At 47.5% G+C, this 18,577-nt stretch overlaps 1 protein-coding gene across 2 annotated transcripts in view; it reads right to left on the reverse strand.

The window, feature by feature from the left end:
* Nucleotides 1–17,959, reverse strand: part of MAP3K14 (mitogen-activated protein kinase kinase kinase 14) — a 43,120-nt gene extending 25,161 nt beyond the window's left edge. The window contains exons 1-2 of one of the 2 annotated variants that reach the window (XM_061144263.1): nucleotides 17,834–17,919; nucleotides 17,093–17,231 (exon numbers count right to left, since the gene is read on the reverse strand). The gene's annotated coding sequence lies outside the window, so the exon portion shown is untranslated. Of the gene's footprint in view, nucleotides 1–17,092; nucleotides 17,232–17,833 lie in introns of both variants that reach the window. The other variant, XM_061144264.1, reaches the window with a different exon arrangement.
* Between the last annotated feature and the right edge of the window lie 618 nt (nucleotides 17,960–18,577).

The following is an 18,577-nucleotide window of genomic DNA, read 5'->3' on the forward strand; positions in this document are numbered from 1 at the left end:
TCATTCCCTTACCCGTGACCAAGCTCATGAGCACCATCACTGAGACAATGGGACTTCTCTGTTTCAGCACCAAACAGCCAACCCATCAAGCCTCACCTAAGGCATTCAACACTTTAAGCCTTGCTTTGCTGTATGTCAAACAGAAATATAGGGCCATCTACAAAATGTCCACTGAGGGGCCAGAGCAGACCAGGGCAAATCCTTCTCATGATATTTCATCTGGAAGCAAAAACTTGTCCTTCTCTGAATGCCCAGAGGAGACAAATAGCAGAAGTAGAATGACTCAACTTCCTTAATAAGATATTAGTTGAAAACCAATCTCTTTCTGCTGCTTCCTCTTTTAAGCCTTCAGCTTGCCTGGCTACTAGGCCACATTGGGTCAGCCTCTGCCTATCAAGAACAAGGGGTACGCAGGAAGGGGAACCAAGGGCAAGTGCCAGGCAGAGTGAGCTGGCCAGGCAAAACAGCCATCTGGCCAGGCAGACCCAGAGCTCACCATGCGTTCCCCAGCCCCCCTTCTTGCCCTGCCGACCCTCTCCAAGCCCCTGCCCTCAGTCTGTTTCAGTTGCACTGATCCTTTCATTTGCCTGAGCATCAATGGGTGAGCTTTGATTTTTTCCCTCTGCTCACTTTGCTTCTTCTGTAAAGAGCGTCTTTTCCCTTTATTACTGCTATCTGTCCAGATCTCACCTATCTTTTATAACCTGTCTCCTCAATGAAGCCTTTGCTAGCACGCTCCTGCATTCACTCAACAGATATTCAATGAGAGTCTCCTAAGTGTCAAGGGCTATAATAGTCACCACCATTCATTAAAGGTCTCTGTGTGCTGGGCATGTGTTAGGTGCTTTATCCATGTTATTGATGAACAACCATCCTGCAGGGTTGATGATATTTTTCAGATGAAACTAAGGCTCTGAGAGGTAAATTACCTGCAGAAACGAATGAGGCCCAATTTATACAACTAGAGCATCAACATGTTTTTAAAGCTAAAACCAGGACACTCCTGGCCCTTCCCCGGGAACCTAAGCATCCTTTTTCCTTTCCAGCATAAAAACTTGTTGGCAAAGGTACCCGGAACTCTAGGAATTCAGCAATATTACTACCCATGTCCATATTACTACCTCTATTTTACCCGCAGGGTCTGCTCACTGTTGGTAATAATTTCTTAGCCTGTGTAGGCAGGAAGCACAAGAATTAAAAATGAGGGATCTCATCACTAAGGGCTGGCTCAGCAGGAAACTGGTCAAACTTCTGGTGGAGTTACACCAGTACATGTTCCTGGGAATGTTACCATTTTTAACTAGATAAGTTTTAACCGGTCATTTCATTTTCTTAAAATGATTAAACAAAACAAAACAAACCCCACACAATACACACACAAAAAACCAGCGTTCCAGGAAAGATAGTACCACCTTCACTGAAAGAACCACTGAAGGATGTGCTTTTGGAAGCAGAAAAGTAAACCAGAGAAGAAATGGGATGCAAGAAACAATGGTAGGCACAGAAATTGATATGATGTTGGTCAATTTAATCAACAATTGAATGTTTTAAAAAAAAATCAGTTTAAACCATTTTAAAACACTAAGTTTTAGGGAATTTCCTGGTGGTCCAGAAGTTAGGACCCAGTGCCTTCACTGTTGCAGCCCAGGTTCAATCCCTGGTCAAAGAACCAAGGTCCTACAAGCTGCACGGCAAAAAAATAAAAATAAGGGAAAAATACATAAACGTCTCTCTAGTTCTATTTACTTCAAAACAAAACCACATTAAGTTTTAGATAATACAGATAAGAAAGAAGGGTGGGGTGGATTGTCCAGTGGGTAGAGTGATATTAGCCTTGCTATTCTGTGAAATTTACATATGAATATTTTACATTTCATTAGGAAAAAAACTATAACTAAGTATGTACGTTAAAATTTAAGTAACTAACTATAAGAACAGTAATACAAGTCAGTTTCCAAAGCAAAAGTGTAAAGAAGGAAAAACAGAAAACTTGATCACTCTAACAAAAGGCAGGGAAAGATGGAAATAAGAAGCAAAGAAAAAGGACAGTAAGTATAAAATGAGAACACAAGTTATGGTGGCAAAAATAAGTCAAAGTATCAATACACCATTAATCACAATACACACGAATAGATGAAGACCGCTTCACATTAAAAGCTGGACAATCAGACAGTATTTTAAAAGATCCAGCTAGAGCTAACTAAAAGAGACAAAACAGAATTATACAGAAAGATTGCGAACAAAGGATGAAAAGAGGTATGCCAGGCCAATACTCACTAAAACATATAATATTAATAGCAGACAAAATACTTAGAAAGATATAACAATCACTTATATGCCCACAAGAAAGCGCCTCTAAATCCAGAGGCAGGGTGAAGCTTTCTGGATGAGAAAGGTCTTGCCTTTAGAGTGTCCTGTCACATTGCAGAGAATTGCAGGATCTTCTAACACAGCGTTCTTTGAACATGTACTGGTCTGCTGGGTGTAGAGCCAGTGCTGAGTGTGGGGTGTATGCTGAGGAAGAAGACACAGTCCCTTGAGGAGCTTACAGTCTCCTGGGGAAAGAGACAAGTAGCTCCTTATAATACAGTGATGTGATGACGGGGACAGACACGCCAAGATGCAGTGGGAACACATGGACAGACAGCTAGCCCCGCCTGTTGGAGATCAGGAAAGGCTTCCTAAAGCAGGGGATACCCGGGGTGGGTCTCAAGGGGTGAGCAAGAAGTTCTCAAGAAAAAGGAGTGGGTGTTCCAAGCAGGAGATGGGGGTTTGATCCCTGAGTCAGGAAGATCCCGTGGAGAAGGAAACGGCAACCCACTCCAGTATTCTTGCCTTGGAAATCCCATGGGCAGAGGAGCCTGGCAGGCTACAGTCCATGGGGTCACAAAGAGATAGACATGACTGAGTGACTACACAACATTCCAAGTAGAGGGGGCGGCAAAAGTTAAGGAACAAAGATGAGAGTCTGTAGGAATTAACAGCTTGAGGTTGCTGGTGAGCAAAGCTTGTCGGGAGCTGCAGGAGATGAGGCTGCAGATGGAGTTCAGGTACCAGACCAGGGGACTGTGCTTGATCCTGATCCACCCCCAGGGGTGAAACTCTCAGCAGAGCGAGAGGAGTCTAATTCAGGGGCAGGGTTCCAGTTGGAGGAACCTACAGGGCAGAGGCAGATGGTGGAGACTGGGCATTAAATGAAAACCCTGCCACTGGGACAGATAATGCCCAGCCTGGGCCGATAATGTCACAAGTTACAGGCCTCTTTAGGGCTGGCTAATTTCCCTTTGGCAGAGAGATGGAGTCGGCACTGGGATCTAGAAACAGGACATTGCAGGAAGGAATGAAACTCAGCTGCAGGAATCTCAAAACCTGCCTCCTCGCCAGCTTGCGACCTGCTTCCCAGGAGAGCAATTTCTGCCTAAGCATTTCCCATTAAAGAGGAAATGAAATGTGAATGTACATTAATCATTAAAATCTTCCAGGTCAGCTATGAAAAAGAAACCTGCCATGCCCACAAAACTCAGTCTCGCTGCCAATTCCATAGGTCACACTGCCAGGTAGATGAAATGTGTGGAATAATATTTATGCCCATCCCCAGTTCCCACCACATGTCAATGTTAACTAGCCCCATGTGTGCTGAAACACTGCTGTCTCCAGGCCCCTTCCAGTGTTTAACACATGAAATCACCGCACACCGTTATATTAGCACAGGCCTTACCCACTTTCAGCTTCTCCCTGACCCCTCCCATCCCACACTGAGGCCAAGCTAATTAAAAAGCAGAGACATTACTTTGCCAACAAAGGTCCGTCTAGTCAAGGCTATGGTTTTTCCAGTGGTCATGTATGGATGTGAGAGTTGGACTGTGAAGAAAGCTGAGTGCCGAAGAATTAATGCTTTTGAACTGTGGTGTTGGAGAAGACTCTTGAGAGTCCCTTGGACTGCAAGGAGCTCCAACCAGTCCATCCTAAAGGAGATCAGTCCTGGGTGTTCATTGGAAGGACTGATGCTGACACTGAAACTCCAATACTTTGGCCACCTCATGCGAAGAGCTGGCTCATTGGAAAAGACCCTGATGCTGGGAGGGATTGGGGGCAGGAGGAGAAGGGGACGACAGAGGATGAGATGGCTGGATGGCATCACTGACTCGATGGATATGAGTTTGGGTAAACTCTGGGAGTTGGTGATGGACAGGGAGGCCTGGCATGCTACGATTCATGGAGTCGCAAAGAGTCAGACACGAGTGAGCGACTGAACTGAATCTCAAATCATCATGTCCTTAAGATAACCTCAAGCTGAAAGACATCTGTTGGCTGTGCATGGCTTATGGGCCCGGTCCCAACTCTGTGGTCCATAATCTCTCACCACTGTTTCCCTAAACACAGGGTGTGGCTTTGGCCAGTCTGAGCTCTTCAGACCCCGCTGACTACTTAGATCTACAGTCTCCATGTGCGCCTCATCCTTGAGTGAGCCGCACTGCCCATCCTGCTTATCCTTCCCAGGCGAAGCTCAGGCCTTCCACCTCCAGGAAGTCCCTTCTGTTGGCACCTGGCCTCCTTATTCTCCTCACCCTTATTCCCTTTACTCATCATATGAAGTAGATAAAAGAACTCTAAATATGATAAATCATCACACCAAGGGAAGAGAGCCATTTGTGCACACAACTCCAGAACTGCTATCTAGGAGTTATGGAGCATGTATGTAGAAATACAGGAAAAGACGTACAAAGATGTTCAGTATATCTTTATAGCAGTAAAACACTCAGATAACAATGTCTAATTACATGACAGGATAATATTAAATAAGTCATGGCACAGCCATTAAAAATATTTACAAATAATATTTAGCTATATGAAAAATGCTTATGGGATACGATGTTAACAGAAAAAGGATACAGAATTATATACTCTTGAAAGTCCCTCGGACAGCAAGGAGATCAAACCAGTCAATCCTAAAGGAAATCAACCCTGAATATTCACTGGAAGGACTGATGCTGAAGCTGAAGTTCCAATACTTTGGCCACCTGATTCGAAGAGCCAACTCACTGGAAAAGACCCTGATACTGGGAAAGATTGAAGGCAGAAAGAGAAGGGGAAGACAGAGGATGAGATGGTTGGATGGCATCATCGATTCAATGGACATGAGTTTGAGCAAACTCTGGGAGATGGTGAAGGACAGGGAAGCCTGGTGTGCTACAGTCCATGGGGTCACAAAGAGTTGGACACAACTGAGCGACTGAATGACAACATGAACCCACCTAGCATTTGTCTGTATATTTTATCAACATTTATAAAAATGCAGACACTTAGCACAGATATGCAGTAATGGTTCTCCCTTGGTGGTGTTTTAATATTCTTTATACTTTTCTAATATTTTCACTTTTTTTTTGCAATGAGCAGGTTCTACTTTTCTTAGTCTTCATTTTTCTTTTTTGGTCATGCCATGCTGCTTGTGGGATCTTAGTTTTCTGACCAGCGATCGAATCTGGACCCTTGGTAGTGAAAATGCAAAGCCCTAACCACTAGACTGCCAGGGAATTCCCTCAGTCTTCATTTTTTTAACAGATGTTTCCAAGTGGCAAAAATAAAACACAGAAAAGATATACAATGAGAAATATAAGTCCTTCCCACCCTTCTCCCATTCTTCTGAGGGGATCCCATTACCTATTTCTTACATGTCCCTCTAGAGATTCTCTCTCTGGGGTATTACTTCTATGGTGAAACCAAGCTATAACTAAAAGAGGGTCTCTCGGTATGGAATGAGAATCTAGGAGGCATCGGGTCCACATTTGTAACTGGGGCTTCATAAATACTGGATGGTTGCTTCCCCCACCTGTACACACACACACACACACACACACACACACACACACACACAGGAAACCTTGCCAGAACCCCTGGGGTTGATCAGTGAGTTCTGGCCGCAGGGCCGCTAACACAGAAGCTGGAGATGGGTAAGCTCATCTCTCCTGGTTTTGGTTTTCGTTTCAGCCCCCTTCTGGTTCTCCCCTGGGGACTGTGAGTTTCATTTGCAGTGACTCAAGAAGCAGGAGGGTGCTCACAGATGGCTCTGCCAGCCGTTCCCAGCTCTGATAGCCAGTGCGTCCCTGCTATTGCTTTATAACCATCCAGTGACAAGTTTAACGCAGTGGTGAAGATGACAGATGTAAGGCATGCTCGTGGGCACGTGTGGCCCCATACAGAATGGGAAACAAATGGTACAAATGAATGTATTTCCAAAACAGAAATAAGAGTCACAGATGTAAAAAGCAAACTTATGATGACCAGTGGGGAAAAGGATACATTGGAAGCTTGGGATTGACACATACACACCCCTATAAATAAGTGAATAATCAATAAGGACCTGCTGCATAGCACAGAGAACTACTCAGTACTCTGTAATGATCTACATAAGAAAAAAACTGAAAAAACCAACATGGACATGCATGTAAAAAAAGAGCATGTGTATGACTGATTCACTTTATTGCATAGCAAGAACCAACACAACACTGTAAATGAACTATACCCCGATAAAAATTAAAAAATTAAAAAAAAAAAGAGTGGGAAACAGCAGAACAGGACCTGAGAGAAAAACACTGGCCCCTCTTTGGCTGCTTATGTCTGCTGGCAAGACCTCGGCTCTGAACGGACTCAACTATGACCTGCCCATGCATGACGAACCAGGACCCAGGCTTCCTCAGCAGCTAGAGCTGAAATCAGTTGTCCTGTGGACATCTTTGGGTGTTTTCAATGACCTGCTGCTGTATATCTGCACAGAATTACATGGTGGTTGTCAATAATAATAAAAATAATAATGGCAGCTGAGATTGCTTGCTATGCATGTATATTACTCCTTGAATCCTCACAATAACTCTACTATCGTTCCCCTTGTACAGAGGGATAAACTGAGGCTCAGCAGATCAGGTGATCTGCCCAAGGTCACACTGCAAGGAAGTGGCGGAAGCAGGATTTGCACATGGGTCTCTTTCATGTCAAAGTCCACTCTCTTAACCAAGACACTGTATCCACTTTCAAATGATCCAAGTTTTAAAAACTGGGACCCAAATGGAGAAGCTGCCACAAGCCAAACGTTTGTTAGTGAGAAACCCAGGGACTGACCCAGGAGGAAGCATCTCAACTAGGAAGTATAAGCACAGCCAGCCTATATTCTGGAAAAAGCAACTTTAAAATGGCAATGGGGAACAAAGGCTCCAAGCTTGTGGCAGGCCTGTGTTCCTTAGCCCACCCGTGCTTACCTCAGCTGGGCCCATCCCAGGGGCCAATTCTACAACAAAGTTAAATTCATCGTTCATTTTATAAAGTCTGGCTCCAGGTTTCCTGAGCCTAGTTTACCATTTGTTTGTTTTTGCTTTTAATAGCAAAGCCTTGAGCATCAGTTACTAAATTCATAAATGTGGTTATTACTTGGTCCCCAGTTCCCTGATATTGGGTATCATATAAACCTTAAAAGTATTACAAGGACATTTTCAATTCAACTTTCAAATCTTTTGCACAAGGAGAGCCAACAGCATATAGAAAAGATGCCACTGGAAGCATCACTGATCCAGAGACAATTATGGGACTGGTATGCAGGAGGATGGAGGGGGTAGTGTTGAGAAAAACTCTGACCACATGTGTACTTCGTATTATCCAATATGCAGGAAACAATTTTTAATGTGTGCTATGTCAAAACAATTTCATAGAGTCACTGAAATCTGCAGGTTGGGGTATTCTGTGTAACTGAGTGCTCTGATGAAGTGGCAGCTGAAGTGTGTACCACTCCATCATGACCAGTTTCTGATGACAGGACCATAAAGTGCCCTCCACTCTAAAATCAAGCCAAACATAACCAGCTTTCTTTGATGAGTCAAAATGCACTTCTGGATCTTGCCAAGCCTTAAGGTCATCACCGTGAGCAAAGTCTGCTTGTGAAAAATTTCTCCTTATTTAACTTTTCAGATTGAGCTCTCAGCAAGGAGCGGTTCCCTGGGCTATGGTCAATTTCCACCGCAACAAAACCCCTCCCCACCTCTGTTGGTTGGTAACTCTGCTTTTCACAGGTGGGACTGGCTTCAGGCAGGGTCTACCTGTTTGGTTGGGGAGTTGGAGAGAGACGGGCTCAGCCTCTGGCAGGGAAGAGGCTTCAAGTTCACTGTAGTTATTGGTGACTGGTTCTGAAATTGAGGAACTAGTTTGAGGAACTTCAGAATAAACAAGAAACCCAAACAACTTGGCTTTCCACAGAAGGCTTCCAACGCACGGGGGTATATGAAAGGAAGGACAAGGTCCCTCTGGCAGTGGCATCAGACCATGGCCTTGAACCCTGACCATGGCCTCGTTTCAGATGCTGTCCTACACATCCTTTGACAGACTGGCCTGACATGTTCTTTGAGGACATGTCTCTTTCTAACACGGGGTCACATTCTTTGTCCTCCCCCAGGACAGAGGAAGGGGCCTGGGACCCACACTAAGACAGGGAATATTCCCAGAGGGTCTCAGATTGATTCCTTGGTAAAGAAGGGGGCACCAGGAGCCAGCCTGTGGTGGCTTAGCCTCTCTTAGGCCAGCATGACCCAGAAAGAGGAGTGTGGATTCTAGTTTTGCACTTCCATGCACAACAAACAGCCAGTGGCTACCACGCTCCAGGGGCTGTGCTGGCCAGAGCAGATGTGAGGGTGACCAAGGCAGAAATGGTCTCGAGTTCCCACTGTTGTAACCCAGTCACTGAGACCCATGTGTCAGGCCTCAGACCATCCGCCTGCGCCTCTGCCTGAGTGGCCCCAAGCATACGGGATTGGCAAGTGCGGCCACTGCCCTCTTCGCTCCAGCCTGGAAGGCTAAGATAAGTCAGCTGTGTCTTTAACAGGCTGCTCCTTGCTCACTTCCCTGGTGGCTCAGATGGTAAACTGTCTGCCTACAATGCGGGAGACCCAGGTTCCATCCCTGGGTCAGGAAGATCCCCTGGAGAAGGAAATGGCAACCCACTTCAGTACTCTTGCCTGGAAAATCCCATGGACGGAGGAGTGTGGTAGGCTACAGTCCATGGAGTCACAAAGAGTCGGACATGACTGAGTGACTTCACTTTTCACCTTTCACTTACTCACTGTCTGCTTTGGCTCTGAGCTACGTTCCAGCACATTTCTACTGACAGAGCCTATACCTCCACCATTGCGCTCCTTTCCCCTGGAGTGCTGAAGTTTCCAGATTGCTCTCAAGCTCCTATTCCAAGAGATACAAGGACCCACGACGAGAGCGATACTGTGGGTGTTCCTGCCCAGACATGCTGGATAGGAAGGCAGGGCTCCACCCCACGGGAGCTGGGGAGGGAAGCCACCATCCGAGGGGACTTACTCAGTCCCCTCCAGCTCCCACAGCCATGGTTCAGGATTTGGCACCTGTAATATGTCTGCCTTCATGTCCATCTTTCCGCCACCACAGCAAGCTTGTCGAGGGGCAGCACCTCAACAAAAGAAGACTCAGTGCTAAAGAACTGATTCTTTTGAACTGTGGTGCTGAAGAAGACTCTTAAGAGTCCCTCGGACAGCAAGGAGATCAAACCAGCCAATCTACCCTGAATACTCATTGGAAGGACTGATGCTGAAGTTGAAGCTCCAATACTTTGGTCACCTGAAGCGAAGAGCCAACTCACTGAAAAAGACCCTGACATTGGGAAAGACTGAAGGCAGAAGGAGAAGACGGTGACGGAGAATGAGATGGTTGGATGGCATCACCGATTCAATGTACATGAACTTGGGCAAACTCTGGTAGATGGTGAGGGACAGGGAGGCCTTTCATGCTTCAGTCCATGGGGTTGCAAAGAGATGGACGTGACTTGGCGACCGAACACACAATGTATCTGCCTCAATGTCCATCTTTCTGCCACCACAGTGACCTTGTCGAGGGACAGCATCTCAGCTGTCCTTGTTTTCAGATACTAGTGCCTAGCAGAGCCAGTGCATTTGATCCACCTGGTGAGCTTTGATTGGGAGAAAGGATGCCTGATGTACTTCTGTAGGACAGACGGGTGCCATAGGATCTGAGACCCTAGGCGGTGCAGTCGCCTGGTGAGCTGGAGGGAAGAAGTCAGCTCTGTGCACACAGCATGGTGGCTGTATGCTGCCTGCATCCCAGCAAGGAGGAGTCCTGCAAGCCAGCTACTGAGCCACCTTTGTCATCCTCTCTCCTAAATGCTGGAGAAGGAAATGGCAATCCACTCCAGCATTCTTGCCTGGGAAACTCCATGGTTGGAGAAGCCTGGCAGGCTACAGTCCAAGGGGTCACAGGAGTCAGACACGACTGAGCAACTGCACATGTACACACACTCATATATGCTCATTGAGAGAAACACATGATTTCCAATTCCTGAGACAATGACCTTTCTGAACTGGATGGCAAGCATCTGGGCTCAGATTTGCATACATGTGTTAGACGGGAGGTCACACGCAAATCTCTGCCTTCTACATTCATCTTTTTTTTTTTTTGGCCACATGACAGGGAGTACAAGATTTTAGTTCCTTGACCAGGTATTGAACCTGTGCCCTCTGCAGTGGAAGCATGGAGTCTTAACCACTGCACCACCAGGGAAGTCCCTTATATTCGTCTTTGTAAATCTATTCCTGCCTCTCAAAGTACAGCATCTCCCAGGTTAGGTTGGTTCATCCAACCTAACATCCTGGGCTAAAGAAGTCCATTTCTAATTTTAATTGGCAAGAGCATCCTCATTTGAGGCTGGCAAAGCCTCCCTTTGTCCCAAGCCTCCCAGCTCTCCCTAGTAGTGACAGAACTAATTTTGGTTTGGTAAAAGGAAATGTCAAAGACAGCAGAGCACGGTGGTGGATCTCAGACAGGACAACTCTTTGGACTTAGAGGGGACATTACTCAGATGTGACATCAAGCTTTGCCCACAAGGGAGAGCCTCTTCACTGAGAGGAGCTGGATGGATCCAGAAGGAATGATGCCCAACTACTCCGGGTCTTTGGGCCACTTGGAAAAAGATGTAGAAGAGCTTCTTGGCACCCAGTGGGTTTGCAGCCTCACAATCAATCATTCATAGCTACTGAAGGCCCACCTCTGGGTAAGACACTGCCTGGTGAGGTAGGTCAGTGCCCTACAGGCGGAGACAACCTTTGAGACTTCCAGGTAACCCTGCCCAGAATTGTATTTTCTTATCAATCTTCACCTCCTGCGGTTACACAAACCTCGTGGTACAAGAGTGTCAAATAAATAGCTTTCTGTTTACTTTTTCTTAGAGTAGCTATTGCTCCAGCTCCACCCTCCCCAGGCCTGGCAGAGCTAGAAGAAAGGCCGAGTGTGATGGGGTTGGGTGGGGATACGAAGGAGGAGTAACCCCTGCTCTGGGAGTATCTCCTTTGCTCAGTGGCAGCACAGCGCGGCACAAAGAGCCTGGACTTTAGCTCAGATCCTGCAATTAACTAGCTGTGTGGCCCTGGGCAACTCACTTAACTTCCTGAGTTCACCATTTTCTACTCTGTTAAACAGAGAAGTGTGTAAACAGTTATGATCACTTCCAGGCTGTAACTCAAAACAGTTCTTTCTTTTTAAAAAAATATATATTTTTATAATTTTATTTATTTCTTTGGCTTTGCTGGGTCTTTGTTGCTGCATGGGCTTTTCTCTAGTTTCGGTGAACAGGGGCTACTCTCTGGTTGCGGTGCTCGGGCTTCTCACTGCAGTGGCTTCTCCTGCTACGGAGCATGGGCTCTTGGGCACGCAGACTTCAGCAATTGTGGCTCCTGGGCTTTAGAGCATAGGCTCAATAGTTGTGGCACACAGGCTTAGCTGCCACGTGGCATGTGGGATCTTCCCAGATCAGGGATCGAACCCATGTCTCCTGCACTGGCCGGTGGATTCTTTACCAATGAGCCACTAGGGAAACCCAACAGCTCTTTCTTGACGGAGAGGTTCAGGCCTAAGGTCACTTAGCCACGCCCACCCAAAGTGACTGCTGGCTAGTCTAGATGGAAGAGGTGTGGGCAGGGGGCTGGAGAGGAGTCTGATGGATAAAGGAAACAAGGTAACACTAGCTCTTCCTCTGTGGTTTCAATAAAGTCAAGCCCACCAAGACACTGAGAGGTCTCTGACCTTCAGCAATAAGTTCAACGCCAACTGTATTGGTCTAGAACAGAGAGTCTGAAACAAACCCTGCGCCTTGAAGGATGCCTGCTCATGACTTTAACAGGGTCAGCAGAAAGTCCGGCAACCAGAAACTGTGTGGAAGAGATGGCTCAGGAGTCTCCTTTGCAGCATCTTTCTGAATCCAAACACTTGCTCCAGAAGTGTGGCAGACTCAGAATTTGCAAGTTTCCAGAAAGTCAAGGTCCAATCTAGCCTTTCTAATCCCTGGAGCTCTTCAGAGCCTCCAACTCAGGTGGTGAAAAGGAAGGCAGGTAGAAAAGGGTTCCCCGAAAGGCCTTTCACACCAAAGTTGTGGTTTGTATCTTTCTGCTTCTTGCCAAGGGGTTTCCCAGCTCCCTGGAGCCAAAGCTCTCCTCTGGCTTCTTTGTTGACTGTCATTGGAAACGGGCCATTTTCCACCCTCAAGGTGGTTGGGCTCAAGAGCGTGGTGACACTGCTGATCTGGGCTCTCTGCCGGGTCCACATGACCCCCCTGCTGGGGGAGCCATTTTTCTGTCATTTGGCAAGCCCCGGGAGCCCCTAGCTGGCTTCCTTATCCCCCCCTGCCTCCAAAGCCCCTGGACTGAAATGAACATGAGCTTTGGCCGACAGCTTCTCCACAAGGTCTGCTCAAGACTTCCTCTGTGACTGAGCTGGGGAATAAATCGCATGTCACCTACACCCCTGCAAGTGTGACTCACCTTCCAGAGAAAGTGCTCTGCTCACCTAAGCAAAGCTGCCTGGAAAATGACTAAGGCACCTATCAAATGCAGTCTGTGGGGCCAACCAGTTGCCGACCTGGGCTCAGACACACTCTGCCTCTCACCTCCAGTCTGAAGTCAAGTGTGGAGCTGCCACTCCGGGCCTGCTGGTTTCATTTTCATCTGAACTGTTAGCTCCACATGAGGCTTAACATCCGGTGATCTATTTTTTCTAAAAACTAGGTTCACTTTAGAAATGACTCTTTGGCTATGAAGACAGCTTCCCCAAGAGAAAACAAGATGTTATTTAAAGGGGACGTCAGCCTGGTGGGAGCTTGCATTTTTGTTTTCTATTAAGAAAGGGGGGAGAAAAAGAATTTAAAATGTAATGTGAAACTGTTTTTTGCTTTTTTTTTCCCCTTGGGTGATTTAAAGGGAAATCTGTGAGTTGCTGACTGCGGATCCAGGGCCCCCAGACCGCTGAAAAGATGACAAAGGGCAGGGTGCCACATGGTGGTGGGAACCTTGCCCCACAGGACCCAGGCTTCCCTTTTAGTCTCCCAAACAGACAGGAACAAGTGTTTGTTGACTTAGATTCTACACAGTATTTTCTTTTTTTCCCCTCCAGAGTTAAGACTAGGACCCACTTCACTGCATGGGGGACACAGGAGGGCCCCAGAAAGGCCCATCTGTACCTCCCTCTGGGTGGTGGCCGAGGGTGTCCCAGGTTTAGGCTTGCCAGCTCTGAGCAGGCAGAGCTGGAGCCTTGTTAGGTTCCTTTGGAGGGTGATGAGGGTGGAATTTAGTGTAAGACAGGGAGAACATGACAGCTAAAACCTCCAGACGGAAGAAATGTCCCATTGGTGGTCCTGCTGAGAAAATGACAGGCCCTGTCAGGCAGCCTGACCCTTCCTGACATCATCTTACAGAAAACAGGTCTAGTCAAAGTGGTAATCACCAACTACTAGTACTGCGATTACTACTACAACCACCAGCCACATTTACAGCCATTGTGTCCTCTGGCTTATTCTGTGCTGAGCTCAGCACTTTATATATATTCTCTCATTTTCTACTCAAAGCAACACCACAAAATGTTTACAGACGGGGCACCGGACGCTTAGGGAAGTGAACTGATTTGCCTGAAGTCACACAGGCAGACCGTGGCAGACCTGGACCTGACCTGGGTCTCTCTCTGACCTGGCAGCCTAAACCCCCACCCGGGGCACAAAGATGCCATGAACTGACTCTACCGTTCTGGGCAGGTTGCTTGACCCCTCTGCTTTAATTTCTGCATCTGTAAAATAGGGATAAGCAGACTCGACCAGAGGATGTGCTCTTTATCTTTCAGACTTTTAGTAATAATTATTATGGATAATATGTATCAACTCTTAATTACTTGATAACATTTCTGAGTTAATACTTGTGAATGTAAATAGAAAAATAAAGCAGCTACCCTGGTTTAGTTATATTCAAAATGGACATGTTTTGGAAACAAACAAACAAAAAAATCCCAACTTATCCTTTTATAAATAAGTTAGTAGAAAAAGCATTAAACTAGATGAAATGTGGGTTTAGATTCTGGACAGGACACTGATTTCCTGAGTAATCTCGTCCACTTTATCTCTCCTTAATAGGCCTTATGTTCCTGCTCTTGGTCCCTGCCTTCTTTTGTAGGAGTACTGTGAGAAAACAGAGAATGGCCACTAGGTATCATCACTCTCAATGTCATATAATCTCAAGGGATTCATACCAGTCGGATAAGAGATTAAAAGATATAAAATAGCAAGAAGAGAAGGGGCTCTTTTTACTGAAGTACAGTTGATTTACAGGGTTGTGTTAGTTTCCAGCATACAACAAAGTGATACAGTTTTATATATACACATATATGTATTTTTTCCCATTATCGTTTATTACAGGATATTGAATATAGCTCCCTGTGCTATACAGTAGGACCTTGTTGTTTATCCAATCTTTATGTAAGAGTTTGCATCTGATGGTCCCAAACTCCCAATCTACACCCCCACCCCCATCCTCTGCCTTGGCCACCATGAGAAGGGGATCCTTTAAATTAGAATACAATGAAGGGCACACAGGCCACTGAGGAAAAGTGAATCTTCTCTGCATGGTCACTCAGGTAGTTAAGACAAGGCCAGAACCCAAGACCCCAAAGCCAACAGATGTTCAGTGCCTCGCTCAGCTCGACTGAAATGTTCTACTACTCGATCTGCCCTATGTTTGGCCTTCCATTTCTAATCGACTGCTTTCAACATTTCAGTCAGCACCACCCAGCAAAGGCAGAGCCTTCACACGTGCATCAATTTAAAAGCTCACCTACCCCTTGAAGGTGCTCAACCCCCCACTACTTTCCCTGCCCAGGGATCTCAGTGTGCGGAGGCCAGGAGGAGCCGGCTTATCCTTAAAGCTTCCCAAATCCACTGACAGGGAACTGTCCCCACCACCACCACTTTCACACTGCTCTCTTCCAAAGTGCCCATAAGGCTCAGATGTTTCCAGTTTAACTGAAATACTAAAATGGGGCAAACAGGAAGCATCAGATACAACTGCGGTAGTGACTTATTAATCATGAAAGCAGAATTTTAGTTGCATTTTAACCTTTTGCCAGGAAAAAAAAAAACAAAAAAAAACAGCTCTCAGATGATGGAAGCCATTGGTACAAAGAGGCTGCCTATGTGTGTATCAAGCTAACTTACACTTTTAATTTAGGGCCAAACTTGGTTTGAAGATTTCTTAACCACCCTCCCAGAAAGACCATCTGTTGGGTCAACCAACATGAATCTCTCAGCTCTTCATCAAGGGAGGCCGGCCTGTTAGGAAAGCTCATGTGCTGTCCATTGAGACAGGAAAAAAAATAGGAAACTAAAAGTGACATCGCAGGCCAAAGTGATGGGACACTCTTAAGAGGGTGCCAACAATGAGGAGAACAGCCCTGGGTCAGTCTTTACCCATCTCCCATCTCTATAGATCTCGCACCAGACCCTGGCCAGGATGAACCGTTACCACACGCCAAACAAAAACCACAACAGTTGCCTGGAGTTGGACAACCAATCAGGGCAAGCCCGCTTCTCAACCTTCAGTGATACACAAACACTCCAAGCAGATCACAATGGAGTCAGTGTTCAATAGGAGAAACAAAATGAGGAACCAAACCTCTGTCTGTGGAGGCGAAATGGCCAACCAGACATTTTTGTTTAAAAAATGAGGGTTCATTTGGCAGGGTGTCTGTCTGTGGTGCCGCTTGCTCCCACAAACTCTAACAGACAGCACCAGGGGTGAAAAACCCCCTTTCAGAACTACTCCTTATAACCTGAAAACAGTCAGAAGGGGACTGAAGGTTGGTGGCTTACTGCTGTCTGGTCTCACAAAAGAGCTGGAACACATACCTGGATATAGATTTCTAAAATTAAAGTCAGAGATGAGTACTTTTATTTTGAGGCCTTCTGAGAAATTCACCACCACACCCTTCAAAATAAATGAGGATGTCCTCAAGGCATCTGAAAATCTCAGAGCTCTGGCATCGCTGCACCAAAGGAACAGACTTTGACATCACTTAAAAAACACCAAGAGTAAATCCAAACACTTTGTAAGTGAGACAAGCACCTGTTCTCTCATGTTAAGAGCATAAATACCACACCAAATACTTCTCCCCATGTCCTGCATCCAAGTCCCATAACGTGGTTCTGCTTTAGGGAAAGGAGCCGGGGAATGACTCCAGTGGCCCAGATTAAAGTCATCACCCTGAGTCTCAGCTATGAAGCATTGGGCAAGAGCCATTTACCTGCCTCCAGTCCCTCCCAAAAACACACCTGCCTCAGGTGCCTCACCTCTAAAACAGGACAATATCATCTATCTTATCACACAAATATCCGAAGGAAAAAGGTTACAGGTATGAAGATACTAAGTAAAAAACAACAAAAAAAAGACACATCACTAATGTTAAGATACTATCTCCTTCTAATCTTTCAGAGAGACCATGTTTCTAGTCAAGGGGTTTTCAACATTTATTCCTGGAATAAACTTCAGAAGGCTATTTTGTATCAGATCCCACCTCTCACCATTTAACTTCACTTGCTTTCTGAGTTCACATCAAGGGACCAGCCTTCACTGTCCTCCAGTTAACAAAAACAATTTATATCACAGATTTCTGTCTCTTTTCTCCACTCATTCCCCAGTCCACCCTTTAGGACTGAGAGCCACATTTTAAATTCAATTAGGAAAAAAACTGCTTTTTCTGAAGTTACCCGGCACAGAGGAGGTTCCTGGGCAAGTGGGACTCTTTACAAGGGGCCTCCTTCTGCCTGGTGCCCTTTGGCTGCAGGCTGCCAGGGCCACAATGGACTTCCAAGATGGGATATTTTATCCGAGCCGACAGAGGAAGTCCTGAGTGGAGTGGAAAGAAGAATTACCGAGGGGTCGAGGAGAGAAAGGATGCTGCGACCAGCCAGCACTGCCCCGCTGGGTGCTGATCGCAGGCTCCGTCTCTTCTCCCAGGTTCGGGGTGTGACCCCGAGAACTTCCCAGGAAAGACCTGAGGGTTTCACTGCCTGGACAGGTGGGAGGACGCAGGGACCCAGCGCGCTGGGGCGTTCGGCACCTTAAGTCCAGTGCCGAGGTGAGCTCTCACTCTGGAGAACATCCAGAGAACCGAGCAGGACGGCCAGGCCTGGGCGGTGGGGCAGCCTGGCGCGGGGAAACGGGGGTGTCGGGGAAAGGGAAGGAAGGGGCCCCTGCGCGCGCTTCGGGCGAGCGTGTGGTCTGCGGGTGTGCAGGGCGAGCCCGGCGTGCGACCGTGGCCCTGGCGGCGTGAGTGAGGGCGCAAGGGCGGCCAGCTGCCACAGCCGAGGACCCGCGCGAGTGGGTCCCCGGGCCGCGCCGCCGACCCCACCATTCCGATGCGGCGGGCCAGGCCGCAGCCCGGCCCCGGGTTGAGGAATGACCCGTCCTCTCTGCCCCTCGCCCCGGGACTCGCTCTAATCACCTACCGGCCGAGCGCCGATCTCCCCCACCAGCGAGTGTCGCGCTCGCCTCGCCCTCGATCTCCCGCCGCCTGTCGCCGACCGCTGCTCTCTGGGCCCACGGTCGCCCCGCCCCACCCCGGACCCCGCCCCCTCACCGCCTTCCCGGCCGCCCCCGGGGCCACGCCTCCACCCGCGGCAGCAACTTTGCCTCGCTTCGCGCCTCCTTGCTTTGGCCGCACCTAGCTTCTGGCCCCGCCCACTCCCCCAATCTTCCAATGAGACGGCGCGTCCCAGCCAGTTCCTTCCTACCGCCCCAAGCAACGATTGGTTAACGAGGCCCTGTTTCCAGAAATGGGCACTATTTCCGGACAGTGTTTATAGCGAAGAGATTGCTGGGCAGACGGATTGACAGAAGGCGGAGGCGGTCGGGGTGTTGGTGGAACCACACATGCGCGCTCGACTTCTGGCAGTCTTACGGGTGCGTTCCTCTGGAGGTTACGGGAAGGAAGGGCCAGTGTGCGCATGCGTGGGCACTCCCCAGCCTAAGACCTGGTTACCTAGGAGACCGCGAGGCGCCTTCTCCTCAGGTTTTGGTTGTGTTTCCTCTTTGCTCCAAGCCTTGGCGGCTGAGGCGGGTGTGTTGGCTGTTGGGAGGAGAGAGGCGGGGCGGGGCTGTGTATTTAGAAACATTTTATTGAGCACTTACTGTGAACCTGGGGCTGTAGCGTCTCTGAGGCTAAGATAGGTTCTAGTGCCTGCCCTTGAGAA

Source organism: Dama dama, chromosome 5 (genome assembly GCF_033118175.1).
Source record: "Dama dama isolate Ldn47 chromosome 5, ASM3311817v1, whole genome shotgun sequence".
In the NCBI taxonomy this organism is placed as follows: domain Eukaryota; kingdom Metazoa; phylum Chordata; class Mammalia; order Artiodactyla; family Cervidae; genus Dama; species Dama dama.